The sequence below is a fragment of the Panthera uncia genome, assembly GCF_023721935.1.
Source record: "Panthera uncia isolate 11264 chromosome A1 unlocalized genomic scaffold, Puncia_PCG_1.0 HiC_scaffold_17, whole genome shotgun sequence".
NCBI classification, from domain to species: domain Eukaryota; kingdom Metazoa; phylum Chordata; class Mammalia; order Carnivora; family Felidae; genus Panthera; species Panthera uncia.
Window position 1 is genome coordinate 147,645,321 of NW_026057577.1, and position 13,775 is coordinate 147,659,095.

The following is a 13,775-nucleotide window of genomic DNA, read 5'->3' on the forward strand; positions in this document are numbered from 1 at the left end:
GCTGGAGCAGAGCCCCGTGAAAATCCGAGCCTCAGAAATTGGGTGGGAAGCGGGGTTCCCGTTTACCGTTCTTACTGTGCTCTCCCTGGACACAGATTCCCTCGTTAGTGACATCTTCCGTTAGCGTGGCACATTTGTAACAGCTGGAGATATTAACAGTGTAGTGATTTCCTCAAATGGAGGAAAACATAAATAGCATTTAAACTTAATAACTAAAGTAGATTAAAATTTAAGCGATAAACCTAACTATAATGAAATAACATTATGATAAGGATCCATTATTAGGAACCGAAGTCCGTGGTCTCCGTTAGCGTGCCTCCTTGGTGCTGTCCACCCTGTGGGTTTGGACAAATGCATAATGGAGTGTATCATACAGAGTAGTTTCACTGTCCTAACAATCCTCTGGGCTCTGTCGCGTCATCCCTCTCCCCATCCCCAACCCCTGGCAACCACTGGTCTTTTTATCGTCTCCGTGGTTCCGCCTCGTCCAGGATGTCATGTAGTTGGAGTCTTACAGCATAAACTCTTTCCATATTGGCTTCTTTCACGCGGCAAATGGGTCAAGTTTCTTCCTTGCCTGTTTGTGGCTTCATAGCTCATTTCTTTTGATCTCTGTAAATATCACATTGTCTGGATGGACCAGTGTCTTTATCCACTCACCTATTGGAAGGCATCTAAACTTTGACAGTTCTAAGTAAAGCGGCTAGAAGCGTTCGTGTGCAGGGTTTGGGGTGGATGTAAATGTTCAGCTCATTTCAACCAGGTGAGTTGACACGCTGGATCATTTGGTAAGAATGGGGTCAGTTCTGTCTTCCGAAGTGGGTGCCCCATTCCCGTCAGTAATGTACGAGAGTTCCTTGTGCTCCACACCCCGTCAGCATTTGGGGTTGTCAGGGTCTTGGATGTGGACTATTCTAATAGGCATGTAGTGGTACCTTGGGGTGGTTTTAATTTGATATTGAGTGTTTGTTCGTATGCCTGTTACCCAGGTATTTTTTTTTCTTCTTCTTCTTCTTCATGGGCCTAATGTAGATATTCCTTCTTGTAAGCAGAATAAATTGGCTTATCATTATGAGAGAAATATGTTTCTAGACTAATTGGGCCAAACCTTCTCTTAACACATCTTTCGAAAGTGATGGAGAGGGGCCCCTGGGTGGCTCAGTCAGTTACGCTTCTGACTCTTGATTATCAGCTCAGGTCATGATCTCATGGTCTTGAGATCGAGCCCAGTGTCAAGCTCTACTCTGAGGGTGGAGCCAGCTTGGGATTCTCCCTCTCTCTCTGCCCCTCCCCCACTCATACTCTTGCTCTCGTTCTCTCTCTCTCTCAAAATAAATATGCCTCTCTCTCTCTAAATAAGACCCCCTCCTTAGGGGGTCCCAGCTGGGAATGAAGTTTTCCCAGCCACGTGGAGCCTTTGAGAACAGATTTTGCCGCTTTGCAATGGAGCGAAAGCAACCAATCCAGACTGCTGACTGCTTTGCAAAGAGTAAGACACTAAGAGATGCGAGGTGTTTCCACAATCCTGCCTCTCACATGTGTATGTTAGGCCAGGCCAGCTGGATTTGAAGAGAGAAAGAAAATCATCATCTCACTGACAGAACCAGCTTGCTTTTAATGCTGTCAAACTGAAGAAGCTCGGTGTCTGTGCTTGCTCCAGCAAATTCTCCCTAAGCCACTAATTGTTAGGACGGTAACACCGAGGACCACCGAGTCAAGGACAGCGAGAGATGCACAGAGGGGTGGCTCTGTCTTCACCGCCGTGGGCAGACAGTATTAATATACAGTCATCAGCAGGGATAGCAAACATCTACACATAAGAACGTAACGGCCCAGGATACCAGGGGGGCTCAGTCGCTTAAGCGTCAGACTCTTGGTTTCGGCTCAGTCATGATCTCACGGTTCGTGAGTTCAAGCTCCACGTTGGGCTCTGTGTGGTTGGGATTCTCTCTCCCTCTCTCCCCGCCCCTCCCCAACTCTCGTTCTCTGTCTCAGTCTAAATAAATAAATTAAAAAAAAAAAAAAGAATATGATGGCCAGGAGTTTCGGTGTCCGGTTTGACCATGACCCTTGAGCTATTGCAATCTCCAGTTGGACACTGTCTGCTCTCGGGTGCACCTCTGGAGGTGGGGCTGCATGACAGCTGGGTGGCTGTGGGCCATGACACTTAATGGGACCCTGCAACAGTCAGCGGGCACGCAGCACTGGTCTTAGAGGCTTCGATGCTTTTTCTCCCTAAGCATTGGGAATTGATGAACGTTTCGCTTTCTGAAATGTCTCTTTAATTCATTGTTCCCGGGTATCCAGGCCAGACTCTTCCTAAACTCACCCACACTTGTGCAGCCTGACCACGAGCTTGCTACTGCTCGTTCCCGTCCTGGCCGCACTCCGAGGAGCGTCGCTCTGAGCAAGATGGGAAGTGACGTGTCTTGTAACATCATCTGGGGTCTGTGGTCTGGGCCAAGGCCCCTTCACTGACTGTGGTTTTCAGTCAGCTCTGAGCATCACACAAAGCCTTCCCACATATTCTCTCCAGCACACAGAGTTTTAACAATCCCGGTCATTCTTTCTTCTTCTTCTTCTTCTTTTTTAAATGTTATTTATTTTTGAGAGACAGAGAGAGAGAGAGAAAGAGATGGAGTGTGATTGGAGGAGGGGCAGAGAGAGGGGGGGGGGAGACACAGAGTCCAAAGCAGGCTCCAGGCTCTGGGCTGTCAGCACAGAGCCTGATGTGGGGCTCAAACCCACAAACCGCGAGATCATGACCTGAGCCGAAGTCGGACGCTTAACCAACTGAGCCACACAGGCGGCCCTTGGTCATTCTTTCTTAACCAGCTCTTCTGTAGATGCCGAAGAACCCGTCTTTCCAGTGTAATCCATAAAGCCACCTGGTTTCCAGCATCTTCTTAAAGGAAGTGTAAAGTTGGAGAGGTCCCCTGGCAAAGGGACACTGTGGACAAGGCTGTCCTCCTACCAGGAGGCCAGCATCTGCCTTCTGGGGACATAAATTCCATGTTCCCTTCCCAGTCAAGGCAGAAACAATGCTCATCACAGGACTAGCTGCACGAAAGGTGAAGACACCCAGTCCCTCTGAGACCCTCCCTCAACCATCTATGCTCCAGCCCAGGTCTTGTTTCCTGCTTAGTGGGAGAAAGAGATCATCATTCTTCCAGAATGCAGGTGTCTAACTCCTCATGTTCCGCCCCACAGACAGATAACTGTCCGTCTGCCAGTAGATATCTAGACAGACCACTAAATGCAGAGGGATTTTTATATTGCCTATTGGATAGCTATTCATTTTAAGTAAAAACTGATTGCCTTAGTGGAACCAGGCATTGAAGAAATGACAACGTAATAGTTCATTTGTATCATCTTTGACAGAGATGTGGGTTTTTTTTATAAATGACAGGTGAGCATTCTGAAATATTATCGTTGGATTCCGTTAGTCAGCAGTGACAGAAATGTGACTTTCCGGCCCCATTGTCTTCAGGGAAAGGGGAGAATGTCATTTTAAAAATAAAGCCCGGGAAAGCCGTCTCCTTCCAACAGTTTCCAAACTGGTTCTCAGTCGATTGGTAGTGTTACTTAGACCCCATTCCTCCACGGTGAGGTCCTGAAAGTCCAGGAAAACTGGTTTGCTTACCTAGCAGTTCCGTTTTTTCTCTTTCTACGAATTGGGTGTTGAAATGAGCCAAAGCAGCCAGAACAGTATGACCAGAACGTTCTACCGCCAGCGGGGTTGGGACAGACAGACAGACCAAAGGCCATCAAGGTCTGTTCTTTGCAAGGGAAAACTGATATCTTGACACATGGATATTCGTCTCAGCCATTTTGAGTTTCCCGTCCCTGGACAATTGTGGTTTTCAAAAAAAGCAAACCCTTATGTTCGTGGGCGTTGTAATTGTATTAGTTGTCTATTGTGGCATAATGATGGCACCACAAACATAGAGGGGTCACACCACACACATTCATGACCTCAGAGTATCTGAGGCTCGGGAGTCTAGGCACAGCTTAGCCGGGTCCTCTGCCCAGGGCCTCTCCAGGCTGTAGACAAGGTGTCAGTGGGGCTGGGGTCTCATCAGAGACTCGTCTGGGAAAGGATCTACTTCCAGCCCGGTGGCTGTGGGACTGAGGGCTTCTGTTTCCTGCTGGGAGTCTGCTGGCCGTGTGGCCTTCTCTGGGGGGCAGCTTCCAAAGTGACTTTGAAGAAGCCAGCCGGGGGGGGGGCATCTCCTCACAAGATGGGTGTTACAGTCTTGTGTATCATAATCACATATGTGTAATTACAATCCTCCTAGCACCGCTGCATGAGGAGACGTAACGGTTAGTTCCCTGTTACCTTGACGAGGAGGACAGGGGTACCCAGATATTTGGTTCAGCTTGATTCTGGGCATGTCTGTGAAGGTGTCTCTGGATGAGACAGTATTTGCTTTGATAGACTGAGCAAAGCAGGCGGTCCTCCCCAGTGCGGGGGGGGGGGGCCTCATCCAGTCCCGCGGAGGCCCGTGCAGAACAAAAGACAGAGTGAGAAAGTCTTTCTCTCTGCCTTTTTGGAGCTGGGACATTGGCCCTCATGCTGTTGGCATTCCTGGTTCTTAGGCCTTTGGATTCAAACTACTTGGAACCACACCCACCGCTGACTTTCCTGTGTCCCGGTCTGCGAATGGCTGGTCGGCTGCGAATGACTTCTCGGCCTTCGTAATTGCGTAAGCCAATTCCATATACTAAGTTCTATACATATGATCCTAGTCGTCTGTGAGCCTAGCCTAGCCTGGTCACATGAGCCTAGCAGGAGGGAGGGACCGCGGGACTGTAGGTGCATCCTACAACCACACATCTTACAGAGCTATTAAATACTGTACTTCTGCAGGGAGAAATGTCATTTTCAGAGCACGAGACAAGGAGGTGAAGGTGCTCACTGTCCTAAGAAGGAATCTAGCTGAGACCAAGAGGCAGACGGTATCCTTCTCCCGAATGGGTGATTTCAACAGCATATGGGTGCAGAGTCGGAGGCTCCATATTGGTATTCTCCAACAAGGCAGACGTTATTTTTTTAGTATTTATTAAATACGTCCATGTGCCCAACAGTGTCTGAGAGCTTTCCAAATGTTATTTTTTTAAAGTTTTTAATGTTTATTTATTTTTGAGAGAGAGAGAGAGTGTGTGAGCAGGGGAGGGGCAGAGAGAGAGAGGGAGACAGAATCCGAAGCAGGCTCCAGGCTCCGAGCTGTCAGCACAGAGGCTGACGCAGAGCTCGAACTCACGAACTGCGAGATCATGACCTGAGCTGAAGTCAGACACTCAACCGACTGAGCCCCCCAGGCGCCCCTTTCCAAGTGTTATTTTACATAATGCTCACGCCTGTGCCAGGTGGCCAATGCTATTACCCTTTTTTGCAAACGAGGAAACGGAGGCACAGGATTTGGATGATTTGTTCCAGGTCACATGGGTAGGAGACTGTGGAGCCAGGGTTCAGCCCGGTGTTTTCAACTGCTCTGCGTGTCCTAACTGGTCTACACTAAGGTGGAGGTAGCCTGTGGCCCGGGGACACGTGTCCTCTAGTGAACAGGTTATCCGTGCCCCTAAAACTCACACTCACGGGGCAGGTTGGGACATGATGGAAGGAAGAGGCAGGGATCCGGGGGAGGAAGAGGCCTGGCATCAGGGCCGGGAGAGAGGCAGCTGAGCCTGAGCGAGGTCCTACCAGTGCTAGAAGCTGGGACCCACAGTGCACCAGGTGGCCCGAGACACCTGGACACCGGGTGGTGCATTCAGTGTGCGGCCTCGTGCTGCCTGCCTGGCACAGCGAGGGCAGCGACTCGTGGCCGGGGTGGGCTGGCCTGGCACCATCCATTGTGACGAATTTGGTGAAAGTCTCCAAGGAGTGAGGCCTCAGACGGCCAGCACAGCTGGGTCCTCAAAGCAGCCACCACACGTCTCCAGAAAAGAAGCAAGATGTGACTTTCCCTCTTGTGAATTCTCCATCTATTGGCATCGTATCTGATCTTTTTTCCCCCAACTGTTCTAAACAGTTTCTGAACAATGGATTTCTGAACAAGGGATTCGAATCTAAGTTTTGTAAAATCTTGATTCAAAGGAGGTGGGTTTTTTTTATGTTTATTTATTTTTGAGAGAGACAGAGAAAGACAGACACGGAGTACAAGTGGGGAGGGGCAGAGAGAGACAAAGAATCCAAAGTAGGCTCCAGGCTCCAAGCTGACAGCACAGAGCCCAGTGTGGGGATCGAACCCACAAACTGTGAGATCATGACCTGAGCCGGAAGTCAGACGCTTAACCACCCAGGCACCTTGACTCAAATGAGTTTTTTAGAGCTAAAGTGCTTTCCCTGACTCCCAGCAGCGACTGCAAATCTCAGAGCGCAGGGTGCAAGTGTGCCTCGGGGGTGGGCTTGGTCCACAGGACCCCCTCCTGCTCCCCTCCAGGCTGGCTAGGGGAGGGCGAGGCTTCCCCTCAGGAGCTGGCCCCTGACGTGCGGCCCCTCCTGCACTTCCCTTCCTGTAATGTAGAGTCCTACCCACCAGGATCAGCGATTCTCGAGATGGAATCGTGGGACAGCGTCCCAGAACCCAGAGCAGTAGATGCCCCTGGATCCAGTCAGTATGGAAGGACCTAGAAGGGTTTGAGGAAGAATGCACCGGGATGAAGCCTGTGCTTGCTACAAGCAGGACACAGGGAAGTGTGTCCCCAGGAGGGCGACAGTGGGAGAGGGCTGGAGTGCACTGATCAGGGTTTGGCCACCACAATGGCCTGGGATGGACCGTAAGCCCCTCACTTGGCCTCGTGTTTATTTCTGTCACTTTTTCCTACCGGTCATTATTTTAGCTACTTACTAGTTTCTTGCGTTTCACGGCGCCTGGGCGGGGACTGCTTCAGCTGCCCATCCGTCGGAGCATCTCTGACGGCGCTTGGCACGTAGTCTGTGTTCAGTAAATAGTGCTGAGTGCAGTCCTGGCCCTGGAGAAGCGTCCCGTGAGGAGGACACGGGTCCAATGAGTCCCCTGCCTCGTTGCAGTTCAACTTTAACCAACATGGCCAGTGGGTGAAGTCCTCCCTAGAAGGCAGCCCACGGCACGTCCCCAGAGAGCAGGTGACCATGCCCAGCGGCCTTGCTGAGCGAGGAGCGAGGAGCGAGGAGCGAGGACACGTGGTTTGGGTGAAAAGCAGGTAAAAGGTGGGAGGGCGGTCCCCGCCAGATGCTGCAAAGCCCAGTGGGGAGAAGCTTCGCAACGGAGCCCTCAGGGCACTGGAGGCAGATGCTACTGGTGACTGGTAGATGGTGACGACCTTGGGATGTCCTCCAACTTCCACCCCTTCCTGCCAGGCCAGTCCCTCCCCCCGCCCTGCAGCCCGTGCAACATCCCAACTACAAGGCTGACGTCATGGAGAAGCTGGGTTGCAGAGGACAAGCAGGGGAACCTGCCTCCTCCAACCCCGGGGACACCGAAGGGTGGAAGGAGGGGCTCTCCAGACCTCGGCCGGAAGCAGGAAGAGGGTCAGAACAGGTGGGAAAGGGCTTTTGCCTCCGCCCCAGCCCCAGGTGCTGCCACAGCAGAGTAATTTTGGCAGAGGAAGGCAGGTGTGGGGACACAGGAGCTCAGAGGGGCCTCCAGACTCAGGGGGGTGTCTCCAAAGGGAGCAGAGCGGTGGGCGGGGCTCTTGGATGCACCCACTTCCCAGAGGGAGGCCTGGGGGCCACCACCCTGACAAGTAAGGCTGGGACACAGGTCCCTGAGGAGAGGCTGCAGCCCCAGCAGCAGGGCCGTCTTCCTACGGAGCAGCCTCCTGCCCAGCCGGCCCTGGGGGACAGGGCGCGGGGCCCACGGTGGGGTGGCGGACCTGTGTTCCCACACGGGAACTGACGAGGCAGTGGGTCCTCCCCGGGGGGAGTGGAAGGCCGCAGGGCCAGGAACCACTGAATCGTACTTAGTACAGCTTCTAAAGTCATGATTTCTTTGGTGATCTTGGACTTCATTATAGCCCAAGGAAACTGCAAATGTCATCCTTGGCAAAGCCAGTTGGGGCTGAGTGAGGGCTTTGAGAAGGAGGTCAAGTAACAGGAGAGAGGCAGATGTAGGGGCTCAAACTGGCCCAGGGAGAGGCGTTAGCTTCTAGAAGTTGCTTCTGCCCCACAGGGCCCCCTGACGGGACACTTCCACAGCCACCCCCATAGGCATCCACGACTGTCATAGGTCTGAAAATACACAGGCAGTTGTGTGTGGCAGCAGACGTGAATGGCCTTTAGCCAGAGGCAGAGAGCGGCACAGTGTTGCAGACTGTCCTCCTGAAAGCCACCAGCTCCCCGCGGGACGCTTCGGGACCCAGAGTCTCAGGCTTTGTTGCCATGTCCCCGCTCTCCCTGAAGCGTGGAGCTATTCGACCTTGGCCCTCTCGTCCAGCTGAGAGGCAAAGTGGAAGTCGTTCTCTTTGTTTAACAATTTTGAGCCCGGACCATCATTCCAGGTTCCCTACCGGGTCTTCTCGTGGTCGGTGGCGGACAGTGGGTGTAACCGCGGAGGAGGCCGTGCAGCGCTCGCCTCGGATCCTTGGCGGCCGGCCTCCGGGGCACTGACCAGCTCGTGTGAAGGGAACACTCTGGGTGGTTTACTGCTTAGGATGGCCACTAGCACGCTCTTCAGGCAATAACTTGAGAAAATGCCAACGTTCGAGGTAAGTAATTAGCGTAGAACCAACCATTCAACATCTGGACAATTTAGCATGTTGACAATCGACCTATTGGTTCTGCTGAATGTGTGTCTGACGGTCCATACACTCCCGTTACCGTCACATCTTCTGCAGATGCTGTGCTGTGTGTCAGAGGGTGACGGAGTGAGGGATTCTAAGGCACAGAGTGGAAACTAAGATAGGAAATTATTCAGGTCTCTTTCACCGTGATTGGGCAAAGGGCCATCTTTATGGGATGAGGCCACTTCTGGACTAGTTGTTTTGTTTTTTTTTTTCAATTTAAAAAAAGGCTTAAATTTTTGTTAATTAAAATTGATATTTTTTGTCAATAATATTTCCCTTTTTTTCTGGTCCAACCAGTGAAGGTTCACTTTGAGCAAACCTGTAGTTTTTAAACTATGTGATGTAAATGTAAAAATATTTAATGAAGTATTGTAACTTAGTATAGCATATATAACTATAGTATACACACAGAGTATAGTAGTATGAGTTATAGTATATACACAGCGTATACATGCTATATCCATAGTATAGTTCCTTATAGTATATGCATAGCATATATATGCTATATTCATAGTATACCAGTGTCTTATGGTATATACATAGTATATCAATGCTATATCCATAGTACAGTAGTATAAATTAAGTTATGACTTTTGAGTGTTACTGGGAAAATGTTCATATTTTGGTAACTGGCATATTTAGAATAAATTTTTATAGATTTCAACTTTTACCATCTGAGAGCTCTATGTAAAGCCAGCTACTGTAAGAGCCTGTGAACTCTCGGGTTATGACTCATCAAACATCTTCCCTGCTTGACCAGCTGCAAGTTTCTCGAAAGAGTGAAGTGGGGCAAGGGTGTGGTAATGATTCTTGTGTGCACATTGCATTCTTTACAGTGTCAGGCCTTTGAAAGTGAAATTAGTTTTATTTATCCAAACTGAAATTTTACTTTCTTGTTAAATACAGAACTCTAAGTCTCAATGATGTTTTGCCTGTCGACTGGAACTGGAATATCTGACCGTATTACAGTCTACACTCAGCATGTGACAAACCGTTTCCAAATCCTCTAATAACAGGCTTCTAATTCAGTATGCCATGGGATAAATACTGCAGATCTTTGACACTGAAGGAGAAAGCTTTCAGTAATTTTAAGTCCAGGGATGATGAATGTCAGAAATGTAATTTCTAAAATTGGTAGTGGTGCTTTTATTAAATTCAATTCACACCGTGAATGTCCTTCAAAGAACATGCAAAAAAAATGTTTTTTAATCCAATTATTGTTTATGACTAAAACCTAAGTTTCAACAGAAATCCAGCTAAACTTTGAAACTCAGAGTTAAAACATTAAGAAAATGTTCTGCTCTTGTGTATGGATAGATGATAATGTTGTAGACCAATAGCGTTTGCCATTTGTGACCAAATAGTGGTAAAAAGTAAGGCCATGAATTACTGGGCTTTTGATTAGCATTAAAATTCTGAAAATTAAAAAAAAAAAAAGGTGAGAGGGAGAGAGAATGAAAAAATGAAAGGAAGGGCAAGAGAAGAGGAAAGAAGGGAAGGAAATCGGAATTTGGAAGTTCCCTCGAGTGGCCTCACTCTCTCACGTCCCCCCGTGATGCAAGGTGACGGTTTGGGCGGCTGGGGCCCCCCGCCAGCACTTGGCCCCTTCATTTCAGCCCTTCTGCCACCTGTGTGGTACGTGGTAACGGTTTTAACTTGCGTTTTCCTAGTGAGTAAAGAGGTTAAACATCGTTTCCAGAACTTCTCAGTCGCAGGTGTATCTTCTTTAGTGAAACGTCGTTCGAATGTTACGCTCATTTAAAAATACAGCCTTCAGGGGCGCCTGGGTGGCGCAGTCGGTTGAGCGTCCGACTTCAGCCAGGTCACGATCTCGCGGTCCGTGAGTTCGGGCCCCGCGTCAGGCTCTGGGCTGATGGCTCGGAGCCTGGAGCCTGTTTCCGATTCTGTGTCTCCCTCTCTCTGCCCCTCCCCCGTTCATGCTCTGTCTCTCTCTGTCCCAAAAATTAAAAAAAAAAAAAAAAAAATACAGCCTTCAACTGCCAGCTCCCAAATGGGGTTCATATTCACCCCCTCCCACACTCTCTAGTTCCGATCCTCATTTTCTCTTATGGAGACTCCCTGCCCGTCTCCCAGCCACGGCCCGGCCACCTGCACTGCGCCCCCGCCACACTACCAGAAGAAGCACGTCCACGCGTGGGGCTCACGTCCTCCCGTGCAGGCATCGCCAGAGGGTGCCGAGCGACAGGGTCTTTCCATCGTCCTTCAGCTGCCATGTGGGCACCTTCTCGATCTGCTGCTCCCCTGTCCGTTTCACCCTGGCGCCCATCCCCTATCCCCCTTCTCACTTTATTTTCACCAACATCAGCCTAAATGCAGCCCCGGGAAAGCCTCCTTGGAAGAGCAGGGGCTCTCCCACACTTTCGGCCCCTACAGGTATGACTTCCACCCAGACTGTTTCTCCTCGAGTCATACTGGAGCCACACTCTCTGAGCAGACCGGAGGTCCCTCTGCCCTCGTAATTTTCCATAACGCAAACATCCCATTGTATTCTCATGGTACGTCTGTCTCCACACTAGACCGCAGGTCTCCTGAGGACAAAACTACGTTCTGCCTTTGACCTCTGTCATCTGATGCGAGCCTGACCACAGTGGGCCACGTATCAGGTGACCTGCCCCTGTGCTACTCCCCTGGGTACCAGGGCTCGGGGGATATAGTATTGATCCTGTTAAACTGCCCCACCCAGTCTGCAGGAACTGTCATTGGACTGAACTCCCTATGTGACCCCCAGCCCCAGAATAACAACTGATGACAGGAGAGAACATGGTAAGACTCTCGGTCCTAAGGACATAGTGGCAGCCACAGGTGCCTGCGTGGGGCACTCCAGGGCCCCACCCTGATTCACGACACATTTTCTCCCTTCCGATTTACATACTTTCCTCACAGTCTAGGCTCCACGGCCTTCTCTATATTCTTTTTATTTTCGTTAAGAAATAAACAATACATAAAACTACAAAGTATAACATAACCACCCAGTATAAATAGTAACATCCAAAAAACCAGATCTGATCTATTTGCTTCAGTTTTCTCAAACAAGAAAAAATGCCCATCACAGAACGTGACAATCACCTAGATTCCCTCTTCAGTCCCCTCATCTTCAAGGACAACCACAGTCACGGGCTTAATGAGTCTCCAATCCATATTTTCATACTTTTACGACACTCGCTCTCTGCACGTGGTGTTGGTAGTGTTGCTTTGGGTTTCCTCACGACGGCAAACCCTATATTATTCTCCAGTGAACTGTTCTCCCTCTTGCTTCCTTCCTTCCTTCACCTGAAGGTCAACTTCAGACCTTCAACTGAAGGTCTTCGGTTCTGGTGAGCCCACCCTGTCTTGAGGGTCACCTCGAAGCAAACCTCTGATGAGCTTTTGTGGAGAGACGTGTCCGAAATCACCAGGCCAAAGAAATGCTGGGAAGGGTGCTGTTCTGTGACACCCACCGGTCTCATGTCGGGCTCCCACACCATCTCGTGTTTCTTGCTTCTTGGCCTTTTGTGATTATTTTCTAGGATAGACTTGATTTCACCTTCTATCTCTTCTACCACATTTTTGTTCTCTCATTTCCGAGAGTCACTGTCCTCGGATAATTTTGCTTTCATGGCGGCCTGTTGTTAATGAGGGTATAATAAACTTATATTTTTAAAAACAGCTTCATTGAGGTGTAATGGACATTCAATGAACCGCATGTATTTATAAAGCATATAACGTGATGCATACAGATGTGAAACCATCGCACAAGCAAGATAAGGAGCATCAACCCCGAATGTGTCCTCTGGTCCTTTTGTAAAGCCCCCACCCGAGCCCCCACCCGCAGGCAGACGCTTCCCGTACCCAATACAGCGTGTGTTCTTTTTTGTCTCGCCCCTTTCCATCAGCATGGTGACGCTGAGGTGTTATTTTCCTGCTACTGTTCATAGTTCATCTCTTCGTGCACAGTAGTATTCCATTGTGTGGATATACCACAAGACAGTCATTCACCTGCCTACGGACAATTGGGTTGTTTCCAGTTTGGGGCTGTTGCAAATAAAGCCGCTATGATCATTCACGTAAATGTCTCTGTATACATTATACGCTTTCATTTCTCTTGGGCAATTACCTAGGAGTGAAATATTTGGGTCATATAGCAAGTGTATGTCTAACTTTTAAAGGAACTGCCAGAGTGTTTTCACCATCTCACATTCCCACCGGCGAGTGTGTGTCAGTTTCAGAGTCTCTGCTTCCTCACCAAGCCTTCGTTGGTCGTTTTCTTCGATTTCAGTTATTCTAAGGGACGGGGAGCGTGGTGCGATTGGCGTTTCCCTAATGACTAGAGGTGGTAAGCGTCTTTGCACCTACTTACTGGCCTGCCGTCTGTATGTATTCTTTGATGAAGAGTCTGTTCAAATCTTTTGCCTGTGGTAAAGATTGTTCTGAAGTTTTTATTGTTGAAATTTGAGAGTTCTTTGTGTATTTGGATGCAGAACTCTTATCGGACACGCGATTTGTCACTCACACTAGCAGTCCATTCCTGAACATTGCTGGGTCACATTCCAGGGCACCGCGTCCTCTGGCCACTCACCTGCCGAGGCCCAGTCTCCCCTGATGTTACAATTTGTTTCTAGAACATTTCCCTTTTGCTTCTGGAATGATGTTTTCTTCAGAGGCATTTGCTTTTCTTCCACGATGTGACCTTTTCTAAGTATCTGGCGATCCCTGACCATCAGTGCACATTTCTGAAAAAGTTCCAGAAGAGCTGAGTGGGAGCCTGTGACTGCGGGGACCACGCCTCCTGGGGCTCTCCTGCCACACGAGGCAGAAGGTGGCCGGCTACTACACTGGTGGGTCCCTAAGAACTACAATGTGGATTTATTTTTTTCTGGGATGCCAACATCTGCTTACTCTGGCTGTACCCAGAGAGCTAGTTTTTACTTAGCTCCTTCCCCGACCCTGCTCCCACTGCATTTTCCCCAGAAATGGGTGCAGAGCTCCTGGGGCTTATGTGCTGTTTGTGG

The 13,775-nt window shown here is 49.5% G+C and overlaps 1 long non-coding RNA gene across 1 annotated transcript; it reads left to right on the forward strand.

The window, feature by feature from the left end:
- The first annotated feature begins 529 nt into the window (after positions 1–529).
- On the forward strand, positions 530–10,203 carry LOC125934731 (uncharacterized). Its single transcript, XR_007461507.1, has 4 exons — positions 530–763; positions 4,600–4,706; positions 8,482–8,688; positions 9,673–10,203. It is a non-coding gene; the product is annotated as an uncharacterized LOC125934731 (long non-coding RNA).
- The last annotated feature ends 3,572 nt before the right edge of the window (positions 10,204–13,775 follow it).